The sequence below is a fragment of the Papaver somniferum genome, chromosome 1 (assembly GCF_003573695.1).
Source record: "Papaver somniferum cultivar HN1 chromosome 1, ASM357369v1, whole genome shotgun sequence".
Classification (NCBI taxonomy): domain Eukaryota; kingdom Viridiplantae; phylum Streptophyta; class Magnoliopsida; order Ranunculales; family Papaveraceae; genus Papaver; species Papaver somniferum.
This window is the reverse complement of record NC_039358.1, coordinates 98,085,999-98,096,449: the sequence shown is the minus strand read 5'-3', so window position 1 is coordinate 98,096,449 and position 10,451 is coordinate 98,085,999.

Genomic DNA, 10,451 nt, shown 5'->3' with positions numbered 1-10,451 from the left:
AGTTCATCTCCTGCTACTGATATTAACATTGAAGCTTGAGTTTCTTTTCTAGCTTTGTTTTCTTGATCTGTCTTATTTTTATCACTTTTGAGAGCTACATTTTTCAATAACCTTGAAGTCAACTTTTCCTTTTAATATTTTGTTGATAAGAAAGATAATGCTTCTTCTATATCGATTCCATACTTGCCTCTCATTGTCTTTCTTGCACAAAATAATTTGTTGTGAATGCTTATCATCAATTTGTTTTATCATATGGTCTTATTTTTCCTTCCTAATTAAAGGTCTTATTATGCCATCTCTTGTCATTGCGACAAAATCGCAGGACGTCCTTGCATTTTCATACAAAAACCCATTGATCTTGTCTTAACCTTTTCTTTTGTATTATGGCCTCTTCAGGAATGTTGCGACAATATAACAGGCCTAAATATTCTTACGAAAATAAAGCCCCATGACATTTCCGTCTTGCGACGAAATCGCAGGACGTCTTCGCACTTTCATGCGAAAACCCATCGATCTCGTCTTATCTTTTTATTTTGTATTATTTCCTCTTCAGGATTGTTGCACAAATATGACAAGCCTTAATATCCTTGCGAATAAAAAGCCTCATGACATTTGCGTCTTAAGACACTTATCAGCTCCCTAATGGAGGGTGTCTCCCTTATCTCCCCCCTGGTTGCCCCTTAAAGGAGGCGTACTTCTACCATACAAGGTTAGATCCTCCCATCCAGTCTTAACAACAACCAGTTTTTTTCATAGCCTCTTATCCCTTTTGCCTATAGGTCTTATGGTTACGAGACTGCACCCTAAGTGGGGTTTTCTTCAGGCCGAGTGCAGTATAAGCCAAGACTTGTCAAGAATGGCAGGGACGCTTCAAACGCCCCCGACACCCTTGACTCAACCGTGTACCTCGGCGCCTTGATCATATTTTGCACTCCTTGAGAGAGTCCTTATTACCTTAGTCGCCCAACCTAAGTCATATGCTTAAGTTGAGAATCCAAGGTGCCTCTCCTGGATGGGCTTCATTGACCCCAAATCTCCATGACTCAGGTTCCGGTGGCGGTGTAGCCTATCCCCGAGCCATGTAACAGGTACCCCCTAATATGACGTACTTTAGGTCTTACATTTGCCTCTTGCGAAATTTTATTCGCGAACTAGGGTGTATGCCATAAAGGTTCGCCCCTTTCTTTTATGTCATTGTTCTTTGGTTATCTCTGCGACAATTTCACACATCATGATCTTCTTTTTATATGAGTAATTATGCGATTATTTTTTCAGAATTTATAACTTCTCAAAGCTTCTTACTGATAATATCTTTTAAAATACAACATGTTACATGGTCTGTCTAATCTATGACCAACATCTTTCCCTTCTGGATCCATTAATCTATAAGCTCCTGTTCCAACTATCTCCTTAATGATGTAAGGTCCATCCCATTTTTTCGCTAATTTTCCACCATTTTCTCGCTGATATATTGGTGTTTCTCGCAAAACTAAATCTCCTGGTTGAAATTCACGTATTTTGACACGTTTATTATATTCTCGAGCTAATCTTCGCTGATAATTCTCCATATGTTGTAAAGATTTTTCTCTTTTTTCTTCTAATTCATCAAGTTTGTTTAAAATTAAACCCGCACTAAGATTTTTCTCCCAAGCCTCTCTTTTTGTTGTCGGAATAACAACTTCTGTTGGTAACACCGCTTCAACTCTGTATGTTAAACAAAAAGGTGACATTCCAGTAGCTTCTATTCTAGTTGTATTATTAGCCCATACTGCATTGTGTACTTGTTCGTACCATGATCTGTTATGTCCTTCCAATTTATTCTTTAATATATCTGCAATTATTTTATTTGTTGCTTCTACTTGCCCATTAGCTTGTGGATACAAAGGAGTGGACTTTCCACATTTTATCTTGAATGCATTAAGTAACATTTCTATATTCTTCCCCTAAAACTGTTTCCCATTATCAGATACCATGCAAATGATATTTTCGAATATGAATGTAAAGATATCCTTGTCACAAATATGTTGTACTGCCTTCACTTCTATCCATTTTGTGAAATAATCTGTTGCGACTATTAAATATCGTCTTTGTCCAGTTCCTGGTAAAAATGGCCCCACAATGTCTAAGCCCCATTTTCGAAAGGGCCATACACTGGTTGAAGATGACAATGGTGCTCCTGGTGCATGTATTTTCTTTCCATGTCGCTGACAATCTTCGCAACGTCTTGATATTTGTTTTGCATCTTCATGCATGTATGGTCAATAATAACCTTGAATTTTTGCTCTATGTGCCAAAGATCTTCCTCCACTATGATTGCCAGCATCTCCACTATGTAACACTTTCAGCACCTTTTCTCCTTCCTCTCGTGTCAAACATCTGAGTGATGGTCCACTAAAAGATTTTCGGTATAGCAACCCATCTCTTAATTCATAATTCGTTGCTCGGCTTTTTAACTTGTGTGTTTCCAATCTATTTCTTGGTGTTTCTCCTTTCGCCAAATATGCGTGAAGTTCCATTCTCCAGTCTGTGACATTGTTCATTTGTTCTTCTTTTTCATTATCTATCACCATCACATCCACATATTCCTCTTCTTTATTTATTGATGGTGACAGAAGTGTTTGTATTTTTATGCATCTCGCAGTTGGATATGTCATCATGCTTGAGATGAAAGCAAAAGCATCTGCGAGTCTATTATCCTTTCTTGAAATGTGCCTCCATTTTATCTTTGGGATTTTCGCTGATAATTCTTCAACTAGCTTCTTGTATTTCTTCAAGGATGGTTCTTTTGTAGTATACTCTCCTTTTATTTGGCGAATAACTAGATGTGAATCACTAGTGATCCTGGCATTTTCTAGTTTCATCTCTATTGCGAATTTTAAAGCATGTATCACAGCTTCATATTCTGTTTCATTATCAGTGGATGAAAATTCCAATCTGAATGAAAAAGCCATCTTTATCCCTTCTAGCGAAATTAAGACAATTCCAACTCCATTTCCTTCTCCATTTGATGATCCATCTACCAATATTTCCCATCTATTTGGTTCTGTTAATAAATATTTTGGATCTCCATGTTCTTCTTCTACATCCATCATCTCTTTTACTGCTTCATCTTCTTCTAAAGGAAATTCTGCCAAGAAATCTGCAACAACTTGTGATTTTGGTGAATACAAAATTTCATATTTAATATCAAAGTGGCCTACTTGTGCATTCCATCTCTCTACCCTTCCCGATCTTTTAGAATTCTTCATCACTGATTCAATTGGCACTTTTGTTAAACCTTTATCTTGTGTGCTTGAAAGTATATGCGGAGCTTAAATGATGCATAAACTAATGCTAAGATTAATTTTTCAATCTTTGAGTAATTCTTCTCAGCAGTATTAAAAGTTTTGCTAACGTATTAAATGGGTTTCTCCACTCCTGCGTCTACTCGCAATAACACAACACTTAATGCATGCGACGTTGTCGCAAGGTAAAGAAATAATTCTTCTCCTGGTACTGCCTTTTGCAAAATAGTTGTATTCATAATATGTTCTTTGATTCCCTGAAAAGCCTTTTCACATTCATCACTCCATTCAAATTTGGCACCCTTCTTGAGTATATCGAAAAAATATTTGCATTTGTCTGATGATCGCGAAATGAATCTCCCCAGCGAAGCTAGAAGCCCATTCAACTTTTGTACATCTTTTATTGTTGCTGGTGTTGGCATGTCACGAACTGCTTGCACTTTTTCTGGATCAACCTGTATTCCTTCCTTTGATACAATGTAGCCTAAAATTTTTCCCGATGCAACTCCAATAATACACTTCTCAGGATTCAATTTAATGTTATACTGCCGCATTTGTTCAAAAATATCCCTCAAGTCTTGTACATGGTCTTTAGCTTCTTTGCTCTTTACTAACATGTCGTCCACGTATACCTCCAATGTTTTATGTATCCATTTTGTGAACACCTTCTCTACCATTCTTTGATATGTCGCTCCTGCATTTCGCAAACCAAATGGCATTTTCGTGTAACAATATAAACCTCTAGGGGCAAAGAAAGCAGTATATTCTTGATCTTCTTCAGCGAGAGGAATTTGGTTATACCCTTTGTACCCATCTAAAGATGATACCCTGTCATTTCCCGCTGCAGATTCCACCATTTGAGGAATATCGGGTAACGGAAAACTATCTTTGGGGTAAGATTTGTTCAAATCAGTGAAATCTATGCAAATCCTGATTCCCTTGTTTTTCTTTGGGACAATGACCATATTCGCTATCCATTCTGGGTATTTAGCTTCTCTAATAATTCCTGCCTCAAGCATTATTTGGGAATGGTAAGTTGTTACAATTTTTCTTATTCTCTGTTTAAATGGTCTCACATTTTTGTTAATCTCCAATTTGTGGCAAGCAATCGATGGATCTATTCCTGGTATCTCATCCATGTTTCCTGCGAAAATACCTTTATATTCTCACAACAAGTTGACAGTTCTTTCTTCTTCTTCTACATCCATTTTGGTTCAAATTCTCAACATTAGAGGCTCCTCTACAGTCCCAACATTTATTTCTTTCGTTGGTTCTGCGGCAGTGTAACTGGATTTATGTTCTCCCATTGGTGTTGGTTCTTTTATTGCTTTTATGGGTTCTTCCCCTTCTTCCGAAATTTCGCTGGGTATTCCTTTTCCTTCTTTTTCCCTTATCATATAAACTCTAAATTCTTCTTCCTTCTTTGCTTCCTTTGCCAATTTTCTGCGAAATTGTTTCCTTTTTGCTTGTTCTTCATAATGCTTTACTTCAATTTGATGACATAATTTCGCATTGTCAACATCTCCTCTAATTTCACCTATTCCATTTGGAGTGGGGAATTTAATACATTGATGCAACGTTGATACCACAGCTTTTATCGCATGTATCCATGATCTTCCTAATAACATATTATATGGCGATTCCATATCCACCACACACGTTACATGTTTCGATTTCTCCAAGTGGAATTCACCACTATTTCTCCTTTAGGTTTTGTTGTGGATTTTCCAAAGCCGTGAACAAAATATGTTGAACTGGACATTTCTTCATCTTTAAATCCCATTCCCCGGAATGCATGATAAAATATTATATCAACTGAACTTCCTGTATCGATTAAAGTTCTGTTCAACATCCATTCTCCTGTGGATTTTATTGTTGTATCCTTCTCTTTTCGTGTAATAGGCACTGTGATGACCAACGGAGATGTATGTTCAAATTTTCTTTTGGTATTTCTTCCGCCATGAATGCAATTTTTGCTTTTCCCTCTTTCAAGGGTGAATTTTTTCTACCGCCATAATTTCTTTCCTTCAAAATTTCGTTTATGTATTCTTCCTTTGATGTTTTCATGGAATTCATTAATCAAGCTTTTTGTTATCATATTACACTCCAATCTTTTGCCATTTTCATTAATTCTATCATCTTTCTTTAACTGATTCACTGATTTATTTAATCACTTTCTTGATTTGAATATTCTCAACCAATAATCTTCAACTTTCGATCTTCAATTCCTTGTTTCTAGCGCCATTATGTAGTTGCAGGAAATCCTACACTACACCCCTCATATGATTTCATTGTTGATCAACTCATTTTTAGGTTTACACTCTTAATTTTATTGATTAATTTTTGAATTTTCTTACAAGAAAGATAAAGAAATCAAGAATGAACTCTACTCTGAACTTTCTCTCTCCTATTTACTTGTTTCTTACTCAAAAAGATCTCTCTCTCTTTTTACAACTCGAATGACTATTTATAAGGAAATACATAGTGGATGACAACTAATCTGTCCTTTATTTTCGGATATGGTTTGCGACATTCTCGCAACCTTACAAATGTTAACTTCGCAAGCTCTCTAATTTTCGCAAGACTATCACATCTTTCTCATGATCCTTACTGACGTCGTTTCTGAAATTGTTCTGCGGCGCTATTGTGCAATACCATTGATAATTTCTATGAGACATAATTGTTGCGAGATTCTGATCCTACATGCGCTTAAAATTTTTGCAATCACTTGTGGGATGGCTGACGTATCTATGGAAACGACAATACCGAGGATTTTCCATGGCCTCTTCAGTTGGTTCCTTCTTGACATAAGGTAATTTGATTGCACCATCTTGAATCCAAGCATCGAGTAGTTCATTAACTTCTTCCATTTAACACGGAAAATCAGGTGCTTCTGGATCTTCCGTATGCTGAGGAGGGATTTTCGAATTCTCCTTCTTGTGTGCTTTTGAAGGGGTGGAGGAAGTCTGCTTGTGCTGTGGTTCTGTTTTTCGCTTACTCCCTTACGCGACAGCATTTGTTGAAGGTTGCAGGTTGTACTGCTTTTGATCAAACGCCTGCTTCCTCGAGTGTCTTTTGAATCCTCAGTCTTTGTAGACTTTGCTCTTTCCAAAAGAGGTGTGCAATGGTTGCCGACCTCTTCGCAGCTTCGTGAATCTCTGAGAAAGTCTGAAATCGAAGGTTCTCTAGCAAGGCCCTGTAGACCGGGAGCATGCCATTGATGCAAAAGTCCACCAGTTGTTGCTCCATGACGTTTAGGTCATGACAATCCAGAGCTTGGACTCTGAACCTTTTCACATAATCATTGGGATTTTCACTGACCCTCTGAAACATCCTTCCAAGGTCGGAGTGGGTGACTTATTCTGACACGAAGAAGTATTTCCTGTAGAATGCGTTAACCATTTCTCCCCAATTGTTGATAGTCCCTGGTGCGATGTTGTTATACCAGGTGTATGCTCTGCCTTTCAGAGATCTTGAGAATTCCTTGAGACGGACGACATGATTGTGTTCATGTTCTCCCAGGGATTCGAGAAAAAGAGAGACATTTTCCCTAGCATTCCATCATATAAGGTGAAGGTTGGAGAAACGTAACCTTTGGGGAGTGGAATCCTCTGCGTAGCGGCAGGATAAGGAGGTTGATGACGATGAACATGCTATGTTTTGTCTTTTCCACGGTTCTCCAAAAGGTGCTCCAGATCCTCGCGAGTGATGAAATTCGATGATCCCTTCGCTGATGAGTTGTCTGCAGCAGTTTTGTGGACTTCGTCGTCTTCTACTGTATGGATTGGAATTACTTCAGGATCGTCGTCTGAGGATTTCTCCTTATCCTTTCCCTTCTCTTGAGTCTTCTCTAACATCTTGTCAGTAAGCGTTTTGAGATAATCACACAGCTCCTTCTGTGTAGCAGCCATGTCAGTCTGATTCTTTGCAAGAGTCTCCTGCGCTTTGATAAGATCAGCAACGGTAGGTGGTGGATCTCTGATAGACGCATTTATGTGTCTATTTTGTTCTCAATATTCTGTATTGTTAGACTCGATTAAGTACTTATTGTGTTATTTTGTGTTTTTGTAGATGTTTTTAGAGAAATAAGCCTTTGCGGCGAAATGAGCTCGAAAAGTAGTGTTTTACACCCCAGGATAATGTACCGGAGGCACCTCAGAAATGCACCGGAAGCTAGGGGTGTAAATAATACCCGAAAATACTCGGCCTGCCTGTATCCGCCCGAGCCCGCCTGTACCCGAAGTAGCCCAAAGCCTGTTATGGCCCGTCATGGACCACCCGGCCCGGCCTGGATTAAATTATTGGGCGGTCTCGGGCTTTGCGATTAATTATGATGCCCGGCCTGAAAGCCTTCTATGTGCCATTAATCATTTAATATCCTCTTAAAAAGACTTAAAAGTTACAATTTTATAATTGTCAATTTTGTGTCAAGAAAAATAAAATATATAATTGTTTTTACTTATAATTAACCTTTTCAAAACATTAATGGTAATATATTTTCTTATTAGAAAGTTTATTGTACTCTAATTAATTATTTATTATAGGCTAAAATTAAAAATTTGTCAGTGTAATTTAAATATAAAATAATACTATCACTTACGATATGCGATGTTGGAAAGGAAAGGATATTGTATTTAATACCGTTCATTTGAAAATTTAAACTTAAAAAAAAAAAATAGTGGCTTGTCCGGCCCGATCTGGCCTGCCCGTATAAAAAGCGGGCTTTGGGCGGTCTTTGGGTAGCAAATTATCTACTTGTGCCCGGCCTGTCCGGCCTGAATTTGTTTACGGGATCACAAATATTAAGCCTAGCCTGCCCGGCCTGTCTTAGTTTTTGGGTCGGGCGGCCCGGCCTGCCCGAATTTACACCCCTACCGGAAGCGTCCCAGAAATGTACCGGAGGAACCCAGAAAAATTACTATTTCCACCCTAAAATTACTATTTCCACCCCAATTGCTAAAGGGACACCCGTACAGGATTAGGGGGAGGACACTTTTCTTCTCATAATTCAAATTTTGGAAAAAGGCGGGAAATTTCTAAACAGTTCTGGCAGAATTTCGATCGTCAAAATGAAGGGGTTATGGGTCGATTCAATGGCTGAAATTTGGTATAGAGATGTGATATAGGTTAAGGAACATAGTATAGGTGACATGATCGATCAAATTTGGCTTGAATTTTCGGTATGATTCACACACCCAAAACAGAGCACGTGTACTGTAACACGAACAAAATTGAAGTTCTTGTGTGCATGGGGGAGTTCTGCTGGCGTGGGAAGAGTGTTGAGGCGTGAATAAGTCGAATTGGAGCGTGCTGGACCAGAGAAAACGCGTGAAAAGCTAAAACAGGAAAGAAAATATCCGAAAATATTTTCTTTCACTGCCGAGGATTTGTGGAGTTATGGAGGAGATTCGATGCATGCTTCGGGTTTAAATAGAGTCCTTGGAGGTCAGAGAAAGGTTGTCTAGAGTTTGGGGGCTTGAGGAGAACTGAGGAGCAAGAAATCACCATGAACAGCAAGCTTCCTGCTGCTGTTTTATGTTGCTGATGAAGATGAAGAACAGACTCTCAGAAACCATCGTTCTTCAACAGTGACAACGACAGTGTCTCGTGGGTCGTAGGTGTGGGTCTTAGAACCATAGCGACAACAACAGTTAGATTTTATCGTTTATTCTGGACGCCTTTTGTGCGTCGCAGATTACAATTTCACACCATTTTCTCTTCTTCTCTTTATTGTAAACACCAATTGAGCTTAATAAAATATTTTGAGAGGTATTTCACCATGATGAGCTAAACCCAACATTGGGACAACGGAGGAGGCGATTTTCGTCATTCTGGTAAATTTAATTTATTCTTTTTATGAATTTTGCATTGATTTAAAATTGAAAAATGATTTTGATTAATTAGTTATCATTTTATTTGATGCGGCATGCTTGCTTAAATGTTTGATGTCCCATGCTTACGATTTATAACTAATATTCTGAGAATCTATATTGGCAAAATAAGAGTCCTTACATTTTATGTTTTGAGCGATAATTGTTAAGGATAAATAAAATGTACCATATGCATGAGAATTGGCCAAGTCCTTAGTCCCAGTAAATCTCTACCAATTTGTCAATATTTGTACATATATTTATTTTCTAAAAAAAATATCCTTCACAGGTCCGAGAGTTTGAACCTCATTACTACAACCCCCATTAAATCATTAATAAATCTCCCCTGACTTCTTCAGGGTGTCGTCCGGACAGTGGATGACCTTCGGTGTGAGGAGGAGTAATATCACCACCATCAGTGTTGGAGGTCGGAATTGTCTCCGGGATATTCTGATTGTTGTTGTTGCTAGTGCTAGCACGGTTTGTGTTAGGATTCGTAACTGAACCCGACCTGAGATCAACCATCTTGTGAAATTGTGAGATTGCAACCGAGAGAATGATCTCCCACTATGGTCGCCAATCTGTAGATGGGGAAAAACGATTTGCTGGTTTTTAAGGAATTGAGGAGACGACCGTACGGAGGAGACTCCTCGAACCGAGCGAAATGTTAAACCTCACACAGATGCACCGCTGCAAATGGGGTGCTTTAGATTCGAGAGATCAATCTGTAGTACTCCAGCCTAAATCAAGACAATGACTGTTCCAGAGTAAATTCGGTCACAAGAGAGGATGGGTTGATCTGTAGGAGGGAAGCTGAGAAATGTTTGGAATCAATGGTAATCAAAGATTGTGGGTGTGTGAATTCTGAATACGATAAGCTCTGAGTGATTTAAATTGCTCAATTGAGAGTAGTTTCTCAATTGATGAGTTTATGATCTCGTGTTGTCAGTTTGACGTGAGATTGATGATACTGATGATGTCGATCCTTCAGTCATGATTCAGAGACTTATTTATATTGCTGGAATTTTAGACACCATGATTCCATGAAGTGTGACAGTTGATGGAATCAAGGATTGGGAAGTGGAGATCGTGTTTGAAACCAGTTGCTCAACGTGTGGAGACTTGGTCGATTTTACACCCACTACCTCGTGAATTCCTTCAACTGATTGCACGACTTGCTCACATTCCATCGTGTGTTTGAACACACGTGTCGTAGACCTCCAGGCCAAAAAACCCTAAGTGATATCCCCCCAAGTGACACGATTGACGTCTCGTGGTTTGTTAGTCAATTGATGAC